The following is a 14730-nucleotide window of genomic DNA, read 5'->3' as shown; positions in this document are numbered from 1 at the left end:
ATTTCTTAATTCCATGCTAATTCCTCATGCAACCCAGAGCTCTCTGGGGATATCCCCCGCTCTACTGCCTGTGCAAATTAGCACAATGCCCACCTGAACAAAACAGATTATGTAAAGGGAATTGATCCACTGGCCCCAGATGCACATTGACTGAAAACGCAGAGGCCTGTTGAATCACTGACAAGTTCTTGAAAGCATCCGCACTCTCCCCTCCAAAGCAAAGATGTGCTTCTGTCTGCAATATCAACAGTGCAGAGTTGAGGAGCCTGGCATTCCAAGTCAGAATATTTGGGTACAAACACAAACCCCACCACTTAAAATGGGTAACCTTGGCAAGTGTGTTTCCCCAGGCCTCAAATCCTCATTAAAAACTGTGAGTTCTAACAGACACTATTTAAAAGTCTACTACTAATATAAAAATTAAGTAATAAGAACAATCTATCTAAACCAGTTAGCACAGTGCCTGACACATAATAAATGTGCAATAATGTTCACTGCTATGGTTGTAATAACTAATATTGAAAAGGAAGGAAAATAATTAATACACAAAAAGATACATGACAAGGTTTGTCTTCCAAAAGATATCTTAGGGCTTCAAGGGAAAAGAAATGGAAATTAAAGTAATAATAATTCTCAATATAAAGTAAATGGATCCCACTTAAAGTTAAACATTACTTCTTAATTATTTGCTTTGCGAAGTAGAGTCCCATAAAAATAAATAGCACCTCAACAACTCACAAACCACAGAGCTATAGCACAACTTCAACACATCATAGAACAAAATTCCCAGGACATCGACAGACCCACACAAAAATCGAGTTCACAGTATATCCCTTAATGAAATCTACACTCTTTCTAGCAATCAGCCTTTCAGATGATTAGCACCACTAAATGAGCGTGCAAATTTAAGCCTGGATTTTCAGATTTGCAACTGACTTGAAACAGAAATTAGTGAACTAACTATAAATAAGTCCTTTACTGGACTTCAAGCTGAAACTAAGCTTTATGTAGGCCTTCAACTTGTAGCATCTTCTTCCTAAGTTTGTAAAACTGATGACACAAACTTCATAAAGACGAAGCCGGGAGGAAAAGAGCCACTGGGCAACAGTCACTCTTAGGTTTTACCTGGATGGACAATCTAATAGCTCTATCGTCCTCAACGCTATGGATTATTTAGAATCTTGGGAATCCCATTTCCATTGAATAATTAAACCAGCAGAATAGGGTTCGAGTTTCACATTGCTACACCCCAACTTCCTGGAACCCCAGGAAGGAACCTGGGACACGTTCCACAGTGGCCCTGGCTGTGCCCCTTGCAATCCTGGCAGCAACGTCATTTGCCACAATGTGAACTGTGCCCCTGGAGTCAAGTGATACACAAACCACATGTCTTACAGGACAACCGCAAAAAGACAGATACATTTGCTCAGTTCAGCTCAAAGCCTAGATTCTCTAGAACTTGCCCAAAATGGTTCCTTCGCATTCACTTTAAAGGGCAGCATAAGAGATTTCAATCTAGCTAATATTAGAGCAAAATTAGTGCTGACTAGAAGCTTGGAAGCAAAATGTGTGCACAGAAGAATCCTACGAGTCGCAGCACTGAAAGAGTTAACACTGCTTCCCCAGTATTACCTTGTAATACGGGCTCCTCCACTTCCTCAATTTCTCCAGGAAGTAGCTTGTGGCATCTAAGGACTGGAAGTGACCAGCCATAAAAACCTAACCCCGACTGCACACTTTCTATGAGGCAGATACTATCCCGAGCATTATCTCATTTAATTCTCCCAACAATCCTGTGAGAGGGCACTATTATGTCTCCACTTTACAGCCCAGGAAACTGAGACCCAAAGCAGTCTTGCTGGTGGCCACACCACAGAAGCGAGCACAGCAGGACTGAGTCGTAGGCAGCTGTTAGGAGGTGAACTGATTCCCAAACAGTTACACCGAAGTCCTAATCCCCGGTATCCATGAAAGTCACCTTACTTGGAAATAGGGTCACTGCTGATGTCATCAAATTAAGATGCGGTCATTGTTAATGGGTGGACGTTAATCCAAGATGACTGGTGTTGGTATCAGAAGAGGAAACCACCCTCCAAAGACAGAGACACAGAAAGGAGAAGACCATGTGAAGACGGAAGTAGAGAAAGGAGTCATGCTGCACACGCTGACGAAAGCCTGGAGCTCCCAGAAGCTGTTAGCGCCTCCCCTAGGGACTTCCAAGAGAGCCAGCCCCCCCCCCCCCAGCACCTTGATCTTGCACTCCTACCACCCAGAACTGTCGGGGAACACATTTCTATGTTTTAAGCCACCCCGTCTGCTGCAATTTGTTAAAGCAGCCCTAGGAATCGAGCACAGTGGTCCAGACTCCCACCCACTCCCGCTTTCCCCTCCCACACTTTCCACTTACCCGGACCTGTCTGTTACAGAAGAAAAGGAAAACTTCCATTCCACAATACTTTTCCAGACTTGAGACTGCTACAAGCAGAAAGTGCAACATACGTATTATGAACTGCCTCGAATGGTACTTTTTATCAAAGCTGAACTAAGAGTATGCTACCCCTACGTATAGCTTCAGCACAATCCATCCTCTCCCCCAACTCCGAGCCCCTCCAGCAGCCTGCAGTTCTGCTGTCCTTCAAGCTGGTAGCAACTTCAAAACAGACTGTCGTTTCGAAGCGCAGTGCCTGGTGCCCTGGCCCAGTTCACTGCAGTGAGGTAGGTGAGGCCCATGGGAGATTGCAGATCCTGGAATTGGATCTCACCAGGCCCCAGGGGTGAGCAAGGCTGCAAGCAAAGAGAGAGGCAGCTTCAGTAGCTGGAAGGGAAGCGCTGCAGCAGCAGAATTCTGTACCTGCCGGGTATCAGTGCCAAGCATGCGTGAGAGCCAGCTCAAGTCACGGGGTCAGCATCTAGCATCTACCAGTCAGGCTTGGACTAAGAAGCATCGGGAAGGACCTAGCGTGGGGAGGGTGAATCTAGGAACACACAACATTCCCAGGTACAGACAGGTAGTCAGGATGGAATACAGCCTGTCAGTCACAGCTGGGGGTGGGAGGGTAACTTCAGCTTCTGCAGTAGAGGGTCAGGCAGGCAGGAAGGAGGGATGGTATAAGCCAAGGACCCAGCTTTCCAGGGGGTACTCTGGTAAGGATAGCGGCCCTTGGAACAAGACAGAAGCCCAGTACAGAGCACCAGTCAGCCAAGGCAGAAGAGCATCGAGGGTGATCTGATTAGGAGGTGATAGTCCCCATGGTCCTAGAGACTTCTCCGGCAACCCCCACCCCGAGCCCCAAGAGCTGGGCCTGCAGGGGTGGGCCTGGTGGGGAGCACAGGGGCCGCTCAGGAAGTAGGCAGGCTCTGACCCAAAGGACGTTTCCAAACTCCATGGCTGAAATGCAGAAACCGTTTTCCAGTAGAACCAGGCTAGGGTTCCAAGCTCTACTCTAGAACTTCATGAAGAAATTATCCAAACCAATACTGTTGAAATGCTCGTAATTAAAAATCTAAATAGGAAACTATGTTAATTGAGATGAGGGTCGTATTTTTACCTTTGATACTGTGCTTGGTAAAGAGCAGAATGAATTAGAGGAACACGAGGAAGGAAATGGAGATTTCTGTGACTGTGCTACCTGGAAACTTCAGTAAATTAAAAGTTTTTAGTGGTTGGGAGAGTTTGTTTTATCTTTTTCCACTGAAAGTGTAAGTTTTTTTTTTCCTTTGTTCTCACTGGGTTGTTGTGAAGATCAAATGTGGTACAACAGCACTTTCCAAGCAGTAAAATATTAGACAAATTTAAAGCTGCAGTATTGCTACTGTGTTTCCCCGAAAATAAGACCTTGCCGGACAATCAGCTGTAATGTGTCTCTTGGAGCAAAAATGAATATAAGACCCGGTATTACATTATAGTATAGTATAGTATAGTATATCCAGTCTTACATTAAATAAGACTGGGTCTTATACTAATTTTTGCTCCAAAAGACACATTAGAGCTGATTGTCTGGCTAGGTCTTATTTTTGGGGAAACACGGTATTTACAAAGGAGGATCACTAATATCATTAAAATAATTGTACGCAATTTGCAAGATGCAGAAAACTATAAGGATAATAAAGTTAGGTCATCTGTCTATCATCCAGAGATGAACAATGCTAACATTTTCATAATTTCGGTGTCTTTTAATTTACTCGTTATTTACATAATTCGGATCATAGTGTTTTATATCACTCTATTTTCATGTATTATATTATATGTATTTTTCTTTCCGTAAAATGTTTTATCATTTGGAATTACTGTCATAGTCCATGTGTGGAGACATAATTCAGGCATTTACCCGTCATTGGACAATTAGAACGTTTTCTTTCTTTTTTTTTTTTTTACCTATGACTAATGCAAATTGAACATCTTCAAACATAACTCTTTGCCTACTGTGAATGATAATTAAAAAAACAGATAACATGTGCTAAGCTCTTACTAAGTTCCACGCACGACGCTAAGCACCTTTAATGCATTACCCCAACTAATCTTGATACCAGCACGGAGTTCCGTGCTCTATTTATGCTGGTTTTCTACACGGAGGGAACTTTCAGTTTGGAAAAGTAAAGGAACGTGATGTAAAGGGTGGGAGGGTTCCAATTACTCCGGACCTGCCTCTACGCCCCTGTGCTCAGCCCCTGGCAGGCACGCAGAGGCCAGGGGGTAGGACCCCTGAGGCACAGCCCAGGGCGACCACGGGCTCTCTCTGCACACAGCCCAGTGGCTCCCCAGAAAGCCTGGAGCAATTTTCACTCCTCAGGGCAGTGTGAGTAGCTGGCTGGGCCCAGCCTCGCAAGCACCACGTGCTCCGTGGAGACGCAAAGAAGGACAGTTTGGTTAGGATGCAAGTGGGGGAAATGTGTTTCCTATTCGGACACTTAGTCACAGAGAAACATTTACCGTGAGGCTAAGGACGCTTAACCTGCAGAACCTCTCACTTGACTGAGCCCTTCCCATTCGCCTTCTAAATGCAGTAAACAGTTACTCGTGCACCTAATTTTGTTATTTTCTAAAGTGAGCCCCAAACTGGCATAAGCTTCAGACCCCACAAAATGTAGATCCGTATGTATCTAGGGCTGTGACAGTGACCATGCTGTACGGTCAATAAACCAATTGCATCTTCCACAAGCACACGGCTAAACAACATTTCCCAGTGTCCTCTGCATTTGGCCACACCTGTGATTGGGTTCTGGCCAAGAGAAGACAAGTGGGAGATGGGTAAGGTGCTGGCTGGATGCTGGTGCCCAGAATGATGCCACTGACCAGCCCCGACTTTGGAATCATCAACAACTACACTCTCCTTGTGCTGTCATTGACATGTCAAGGTCATCGCAACAGCATTTAGCATTCACTAAGGTGACTAGCAAAGGCTCCAAAGAATTCACCACACCTCTTGATGGCTCTCTTTGCATGCCTGCGTCACAATTACCTTGCTCACTTGACATCTTTCCTTCTTATTTCCAACCAAGAAAGCAAAGCTGATTTGCCCCGCGTGTGAACACTTGAATGACGGCCTTAGACTCCACAGCTGGAAAATCGCTTCCACCATGTAGCGAGCCAGAAGCCACATCCCCTGTTCAAAGCACATTCTGAGCAGTACAGGTTTCACTCCCTTCAGGAGGAGACAGAGCGAGTGGCAATGACACAGTTTCCACCAACCACTTTAGAACCCAGAGTTTTCTGCAAAAGAGCACAGATGTTCATATCTCTGACAACAGCCAGAAGCTTCTTGCCAACACATCAGCCCATTTTGAGAGAAAAACAGACACAAATACCAAATATATGCCAAGTTCTTCCTTTTTTCCTCATTTTCTTCTGTTAGCCAACTGGACGCTGTCGTGTCCTGCCCACCATTTATTTTCTGATCTCCCAGGGCACACATTCCGCAGTTCTCAGCCAAGGGGACTCAACATTGCCTATACCCTTCCGGAACCTACACTGCTCTGTATCCAGCAATCTCCTCAAGCACCTTATCAAAATATCACAGCTTATTGGGGCCATAGCGCTGCCAGACACTATAAATCTTTCCCTGTGTGGACAGACCTCCAGATTTCACAGCTAAGCAAACTCAAAGCCACAGATTCTCTAATATAATCACGACTTCTAAGCTCCAGTCTGTTCTGAACCTATCATCTCAATTCCACCCTGGCTTCTTTGGGGTTGAATATGGAGCAAATGGACGAAGCTGCGAAAGGAAAAGGACGGAAAACTAAAGGCTTTGTGAAAACGGGGACTGCGATGGATTTTTCTGAATGATCTTTTAACAGGCAAGGATGAACAAGCCGGGCCTCAAAAACAGCAGCACAAGACGGCCTGCCAGAAGGGTTAACCACCGTCACGGGCCAAAACTGGCCCCTGAGCTTAGAGTTTACAAATGTTGTGGGGTTTAACCACCGGAGCCGGAGCCAAACGCGATGGGCAGTGTTGCGTCTGACCTCCGCGAGACCAGGGAGCCAACCGACGCTCCCGAAACGCAGACAAGAGGTGCCTCTGTCCCCATACCAATGGTGGCCTTTGAAGAATGCAGCGCACAATCCAATTGCATTTGCAAATGAGATATTTGTGGCCTAATCTGACTGGCTAGCTGTAATGGTTAGAACATCTGGCTAATAAGATTAAAGCCAAACCCAGTATAAGAAAATTAGCTTTCCTCTATTTTAACACCACAGACTCATCCCTAACTCAGCTTGAAACAATTTCACAAAGCAAACAAACAATATGTATTGATTACCAATTATACACATAGCCCCCAGAGAAATAAATTCAATTAAGAAATGAGTTTGCATTACTTATCAATCTTTTCCAGTCCCGAAACAGTCTTATTTCTGTGAATTTGGACAAAGAATTTATATCTCTCTGGCCAAGAGGTTGGATGTTATTGGCTTAATTCATCAGATTTCCCCCCACAAAAAAAAAAAATAAAAATCTGTGCTTCCTTTTTGCCTAAGGGATCTGGTATAAGTCATAACACATCAATAGCATTACTAGAGAAGCTGGTGGTTTTCTTCCTCTTAGAGGATTCAGCTGTTGGCAGAAATATACAACACCGTTAGGGAATTTTGTTTAGTCATAAAGTAATTGGTTTTCATGATTTTAAATGTTCGGGTGGACTTTAAAATGCTTAAACAGGTGTACAAATAGACAGAGGAAGCAGGCAACACCCGATTTCCTATTTAGGAAAAGGGCTTTAGCCTTAGTTAACTGATTTTAAAAATCCCAAAATGCATTCTAGCAATGATACATTATAAGGCTGTTTTGGAGAAAAAGAAAAAAAAAAAAAATCAGACAAGCATGAGGACACACGAAATCAAGCCCGGGGTCTGGAGGCACCTCCCAAGGGCATTTAGGAGCTTCTCTTCTGGCGTGGTGACCACCATTTATTTTTCTGTTTATGGTTCATAATAAAAACCACCATTGACTGGGCACTCCCCATGTGCCAGGCCTGTTAAGCACCGCATAACATCCTCCAGAGGCTTTACAGACTTAAAAAACAGAATTAAAAGCATCACGTAGCTTGCTTAAATTCTCGTATCAAGTAAATGGAGAAAGTGGGACTGAAGCCTGGCTCTTTCGGGCTCCAGGTATCATGCTCCTAGCACTGCACTAGTGTTTTCCACATTACAGATTGTTTCCTAAAAATAGGGAAGAGAAAAACGTCCACCATTTCCCTTCACTCACATATGCCATCATTACGTCACTCTTTGTGGACAGACATCCCTCTTCCAGCCCTACAGAAAACTCCTACAGATACGATTAAGCCTTTGTCTCGTTACCTAATCTCTAAAAGTTTTACTTTCACTTCTGAGTCTAAACAAAACTCATAGCTTTCCATTTTATTTTTATTTCTCACACATCTATCCCGATTCCAACCCTTTTTATATAAGTATTTCTTGTCCTCTTTCTCCCCAAAATAAATGTCTGATTTTGTTGTGATCCATAAAGCCATGTAGAATGAAACAAACAATTCGTTCTGAGGGAACTACCCTCTTGGGCAAAACTAGAAACCTAGAAATGAATTTGACAGATGTACTTCCCTTTCTTTTCTTTTAAATTATAGAAGTGCCCTCTATCACAGAGGCTGGTGTGTCTAATCACTAAAACACTCCTCTCTGAAATCAAGGACGCCCTTCTCCTAAACTAAATAATCGTCTTGGGATGAGGTGTTGGGTGATTGCTTCCTGACATCTATGCTGGTGGCAGTCCATGAACCTCATGGGTGGGATCAGCATGGCACTGCCCCCCTTCCCAGGGCAACAAAGCGAACTGTAAAGAGCCATAAGCATGCCAGCATCAGACTGCCATTTCTTCCACAGCAGAAGGTGCTTCCTCCGTCACAAATTCCTTCGAGAAGGAGATATGCAAGTGGAAAAGCCATTGGCTTTGTGGACTTTCTTTATCTTTCCTCCTAGTGTCAACCACTTGGGCAGCTCAGAACCCTTAGTCTAGTGGACTCATAGGCCCCTCATACTGTACTAACGCTGGCCATTTGGGGTTTGCTTGAAATGTGTACCGGAAAGGACGCAAGCTCTGCATCCCGCCATCACTTATTTTCAGTATTCGCGGGCAGAGATTTGGAAGGCCACAGTGTGCTATACAGTCCAGAAAATTACCAAACAGATTGCCCAGTACCCACAGGGAGTTCGCCCAACTCATGCCATGAAGGACTGGCCATCCCAACTCTGAGATATCTGAACACACCTTATACTGCTCAGGAATCTGTAGATATTGGCAATTGGGGTAGAGCCTTGGACATTCTGGCCCATTAGCAATATGACCAAAGCCCAGAAACCGAAACAACTGATGTGATCTGAACATTTGAGTGAGTAGAACAACTTCGCAATGCTAGGAACCATAGAGATAATTTTCCAATATGATTTCTTTCATTAATAACGTGGTCTAACGACTACCTGAGGTCTACACTGGTCAACACCGGGCTGCCTAACAGAGGTGACCAACGTCCCTACTTCACCCTGGAGACCTCCAACAACATTCTGTTCTCAACATTTTGTTTAACGTTTAGTGTGTGTTACATACCAAATACACACCAAAACTACCAGATATTTTTTTAACTGACCATTTTGTTACAGAACAGGAAAGAACCCCAAATCATTAACTCCTTCATTTATTCAACATTTTTTAAAGGTACATTCCTGCCCCCAAAACATACCAAAAATGGCTAGAAACTGAGAAAACAAAGATGACAAAAGGCATGCCTTCTGTCTTGAGAAGAGGCAGAAACTGAAGGATTTCCAATTTTTTCAGATTTACTGTTATCTAAAATTATTGATGTGTCTTCTGATACCTTTGTCTTGTCCATTTGTGCACTGCTGTACCCAGTCCCCAGAATGCCTGGCCACTGGGAGGCACTGGATATATAGCTGTTGAATTAATGAATTAATGACACAAAGTCTGCCAACAACTACTTTTGACTTTGGCAGCCATCATGGACCTCAGATTTCTCATGTGCATAATGAGTTAAAAGGATTAGGTTGGGTCCCAAATGGGTGCTCCACAGATGACAGGTTCTGCAAAAACATAACAGGTTTGATTGGAGAAAAAGAGAACCTGTGGTTAACTGAATTTGAAAGCCCTCAGTAATAACAGAAGAAAACAGGTTGCTGGCTACAAGCTTCCCTACATTTAACATGCTAATGTACCAAGAGAATTTCCCAGAGAAAGTCCTATGAGTCCCCCACTCCAATAAGGCGACAAAATCCTTAATTCATATCCCCTGGGCAAGTCTGTGGGTCCCTGGTGCCTGGTAGTTCAGCATACTTTTTAAGCTCTCCACAAATATTTGCTCCACAGGCTTTTAAATCTCCTAACAAAAGGATTCTTCTTCCAAGTCTTCTTTGATGTTTACTATTCCCATTGACCTAAGACCAGCCTACCCGTGAACCCATCTTTCCTTCCTTTCAGTTCCCCCTCTTTCTGGGTTTATGACCTTGGGCAAGTTACTCACCTTCTCTAAAACTCATTTTTCTTATCTATAAAATAAGAATATTAATAGTAGTTAACTCAAAGGCCTGCAGCAAGAATTAAATGAGATAACATATATCAATCACTTTGCATCACACACAGGAAGCACTCAGTAAAAGCTAGCTTCCCTTGCTATTACTCACAAATGTAATGCATTGTTTTTGGATCCCAGTCTCAATGTCACCACTAAGTCAACTCTGGCAAGTTGGTGCCTCTGTAGCGTCATCACAGCCCAAACTGCAGGCTTTGGATTACATCAGCGTTTCTCAAATTCTAGCTCTTCAAAGACTATTTCCAACCCTATTATAGTCAATATTTCTCTTGAGATTATTTCATCTTAGTCTCATCCTAAGCAGGAAAATCCGTGAAATCATAGTTTCATATGATTGTTACATGTTTTCTAAGATGCATTAAAATAAACAAACAATTATTGATTTTTTTTTTTTCAATTACAGTTGACACACTATATATTGGTTTCAGGTATGCAACATAGTGATTAGACATTTATATAACTTATGAAGTGATCACCCCAATAAGTCTAATACCCACCTGGCAGCATATATAGTTAATACAATATTATTGACTATATTCCCAATGCTGTACTTTACATTCCCATGACTATTTTGTAACTGCCTATTTGTACTTCTTAATCCCTTCCCCTTTTCCCCCCATCCCTCTACCCCCCTCCCATTTGGCAACCATCAAAATGTCTGTATCTACAAGTCTGTTTCTGTTTTGTTTGTTCATTTATTTTGATTTTTAGATTCCACATACAAGTGAAATCATATGGTATTTGTCTTTCTCTGACTTATTTCACCTAGCATAATGCCCTCTAGGTCCATCCAGCTTGTTGCAGATGCAATGTTTCATTCTTTTTTTAATAGCTGAGTAATATTACATTGTATATATGTACCACTTCTTTACCCATTCAGCTACTGATGGACCCTTAGGTTGCTTCCATATACTGGCTATTGTAAATAACGCTGCAATGAACATGTGGATGAATGCATATGTCTTAGAATTAGCGTTTTGGGTTTCTTCGAATAAATACCCAGAATTGGGATTACTGGGTCCTTTTGTCTTTTGTTATAGCCATTGTTTTAAAGTCTATTTTGTGTAGTATAAGTATTGCTATCCCAGCTTTCTTTTTTCATTTCCATTTTCATGCAATTTAGTTTTCCATTCCTTTACTTTCAGTTTGTGTGTGTCTTTCAATCTGAAGTGAGTTTCTTGTAGACGACATATGTAAGGATTGTTTTCTTACCCATTCAGCCCTCCTATCTTTTGATTGGAGCATTTAATCCATTTATACTTAAAGTAATTGTTGACAGATATACGGTTATTGCCATTTTATTGTTCGCACTTTTTCTCTCTTTTTTTTCTTTTTTCTTCTTCAAGAAGTCCCTTTAACATTTCTTGCAATATTGGTTTGGTGGTGATGAACTCCTTTACCTATTTTTGTCTGGAAATCTCTTTACTTTCCTTCAATTCTAAATGATAGCTTTGCTGGGTAGAGTAATCTTGATTGTAGGTCCCTGCTTTTCATCACTTTAAATATTTCGTGCCTGTCTCTTCTGGCCTGCAAAGTTTCTGAGAAATCAGCTGACAGTCTTATGGGAGCTCCCGTGGAAATAAGTGTGTTTCTTCTGTTGCTTTTTAAATGTATTTTAAAAGCGAGCATTAATACCTAACTTATCTTCAACGCCATACACTGAGAAACATTAACTTAGGATCTCCAAGATCCTTTCAATAAAGATTCCTCGTCTTCTCTGCAGAAAAACATGAACTAACCTTTGCAAATGATAACCTTATTCCTCTAAGGAAGTATCATGGTTCAGACCATCAGAGGGGACCATTTTAGAAGCTAGATTCAAATCATTTACCAGCCAGAAATCAGAGGTGACAAAAGGCACGAAACTGACTCTGTGTCTTCCCAAAGCAAGAATGGCATTTAGAATTCTCTCTCAAGTTCAGGTATTTCAATTCTTTTTCTCTGTCAAGCAAATTAATGTGGGTACTTATTTGGAACAAAATGGTTTGCCAAAATGGCCAACTATTCTGCAGTTCCATTTACAGAAGAAGAAAAAAAAAAACAAAACAAAAAAAACTGCCTTCTCTAGGATGTGCTACATTAGCTGAGAGGTGAGGAGTTATTTTTTAAGCTGTTTCGGGCTAAGACTTTTTCAAAGTCTAAAACTCACGTAATGCACATAACAGGTAGGATGGCACCCAGCCAAGAACAAGAGCACCTGCTCAACCCCCGAACTTCCCAGGAAAAGCACAAGTTGAAGCACTCTGCACCTTGGGTGAAGTAAGCCCCACACACGCATGCCAATGTAATGTGGCCCTCCTTCCGGTGTCAGCAAAACCAAAGCCACCACGAGATGGCAAAGATCAGAAGGGATACTGTAGACTAGTTAAAAGTATCATGACCAAGGGTACAATTTTGTAAAGATTTTCTGGACCCCAAACATTCAGCCCTTCCATGAATAGAAACAAAGATAAGCGGTAGTCTATAATATCTTTGGTATAATGTTTTCACTTTTAGCTGCAATTATTCTAAAACCCTTTTCAGAGCTGTCACTGATTCATTTCCAGGCTGTAGCAAATTATAGTTAGAGGAGATGGTTGCTGACAGCTCACTTTTGTGAATGGCACACTCTCTCATTGCTGCAAGGCCCACGGTCCCTCCTTCATGGCACATCCACCATGAACATGACAGTCCTATAAAAGGAGCAGTAAAGACAACCCTGCCCAGGTCGGTGAGTTCGGATGCCTTGGTTACTCCATTTGCGTCCCACAACGCCTCTGTACATACTTTGTCCTGATAGAAAGGGGAGAACAACCAGTTTTCCCCATACGTACTCCAAAGGCATTTTTAACTTAAAGGATGCACATTTGGGAGGGTGTAAGGGTGTGTGTGTGTGTGTGTGTGTGTGTGTGTGTGTGTGTGTGTGTGCTAGAAAAGGTCAGTGATTTCATTTAAGGAATTAATATTCCAGATATTACTAGTATCATAAACCTCATCCTCTTGGGACATACATCCCAGGGAAAAGAACTGGGTCAAAAGCACAATGCCGTCCATAAAAAATAAAATATTTTTGAAGCTAAAATAGCACATAATAAAAAAACTGAGTGATCACTTTTGGCACCTGGAAAGTGGTACAGCCTGTTCCCAAATATTAAAATTGTATGAATATAAAAATAACTCTTCAGAGGAGCTTTTGGCACTCAGGCTAATGAATCCAGTTATCTTACTTCTTAGCTGTCTTAACTAAATGGGACATTCGACCCCGGGTGGGATTGGGCAGAACCAGTGAACAACGGTGTATATGCTTAGAGCCTTGTCACAGCTGTGTCACCCAAACAACAATCAGGAACCAGAACCTTGCGATTACATTTCTTTTTATAACACTGGTTCTTTTTCAAGTCAATATGTATCCTGAAGACCAAAACAATGAAATGAGAGGCACATTGGAAAGACCCCCAGGAAATATTTTTCAGCCTTTCTGTTTCCAAAAATTCAAAGACCACATGGATGAAAGTAGAGCGATACACAAATTGCTGCTCAGAAGATGAGCTTTATACGGTTCAATTAACATTGCGTGCTTAATCCAAAAGCAGAGGTAAAACCTAACAATGCACAATGCTTACGCACCTCTTCTGGGAAGGCGTTACTCTTTATGCCCATCCAAATGTGTTTAAATTTAAGATGCAGCCTTGGCAGTGTGTGTGGCTCCGTGATGCAAACAGTGTGGGATGGCGCCACCGGAACTCTGAGTGGGAGGACAACCAGGAAGTCAACCTTCCTTCTCTCCCTGTGATTGCATTCCATCCAGAGGAGGATTTGGGCACACATCTTGTTGGTTGTCTTTTTTGATTGGGGAGAGCTGGAGGGATGGAGAGAGGGTGCCAAAGCATATTTTGGAAGTGCTTATATTTGCAAAACACCTGAGTTTAAATTGTTGGTTTCCAACTCGTCTTCCTCCCCCCACTTCCCTCAGTGAGTCCAGGTCCATCCTGGGGGTCTCAGGGCTAAACGATGGGGCACAGTTAGCTCTGCAACAGTCAGATAACAGGCACTGGTTAAGTGACTCAATGGGAAATCCGAAATATGCTGGGGCGATTTGTTTGAAACCTCTCTTAAATCTTTCCTAGAAGTGCCAACAGGCAGAGAGGAGGGCTGGCGTTCAGTTGGAAAACCCCTGTTTGGCCACATTCTCTGTGCTCGGCAACAGGCAAGGGCACAGGGGAGGCAAGAATGAATGCGGTTCCATAATCAGATTCTGGAGCTCCAGGGCCAACAGAAGAGCCAGAAAAGTAAACAAGCACAAACTGAGGAGTTTTGTTTTGTTTTGTTTGTTGCTGCTGTTTGGCACAGAAGCATGAACTAATTGTCTATGGAGAGCCAATCAGTCAGAGGTCAAAAAGGCTTTTGAAAGAGACACTGAAGAGGGTGTGAGCTTGTCAAGGATGAGGAACAGAGCTACAGGGAAGAAGAGGAAACTAGAAGTCATCCAGGGCCTCCCAAAGGGGCTTCAAATCACATTTGATATGAAGGCAGGGAGTCCTCGTATAAACAGATTCCAGAACCCACCCAGAATCAGAATTCCTGCTGTTGAAGGCCCAGGTCCTAATTTTTTCAGCTGGTGATATGATGATTCGAAAGCAGCTGACTGATCCATGCGTTGTTTTGCTTGAGCACCGTCCACCATGTCTAG

General features: G+C 42.7%; 1 protein-coding gene across 5 annotated transcripts in view; it reads right to left on the bottom strand.

Moving 5' to 3' along the window:
* The window catches only part of ELMO1 (engulfment and cell motility 1), a 474721-nt gene that overhangs the window by 443108 nt on the left and 16883 nt on the right, over window positions 1-14730 (bottom strand). Inside the window, exon 1 of one of the 5 annotated variants that reach the window (XM_074341004.2) lies at window positions 2408-2527. The exons of the other annotated variants lie outside the window; for them this stretch is intronic. The gene's annotated coding sequence lies outside the window, so the exon portion shown is untranslated. Of the gene's footprint in view, window positions 1-2407; window positions 2528-14730 lie in introns of those variants that run through there. 5 annotated transcript variants of the gene reach the window in all.

This window comes from Rhinolophus sinicus, chromosome 4 (genome assembly GCF_057876585.1).
Source record: "Rhinolophus sinicus isolate RSI-liver-muscle chromosome 4, RSI-T2T, whole genome shotgun sequence".
Lineage (NCBI taxonomy): Eukaryota > Metazoa > Chordata > Mammalia > Chiroptera > Rhinolophidae > Rhinolophus > Rhinolophus sinicus.
This window is presented reverse-complemented; position numbering and strand designations above follow the sequence as displayed.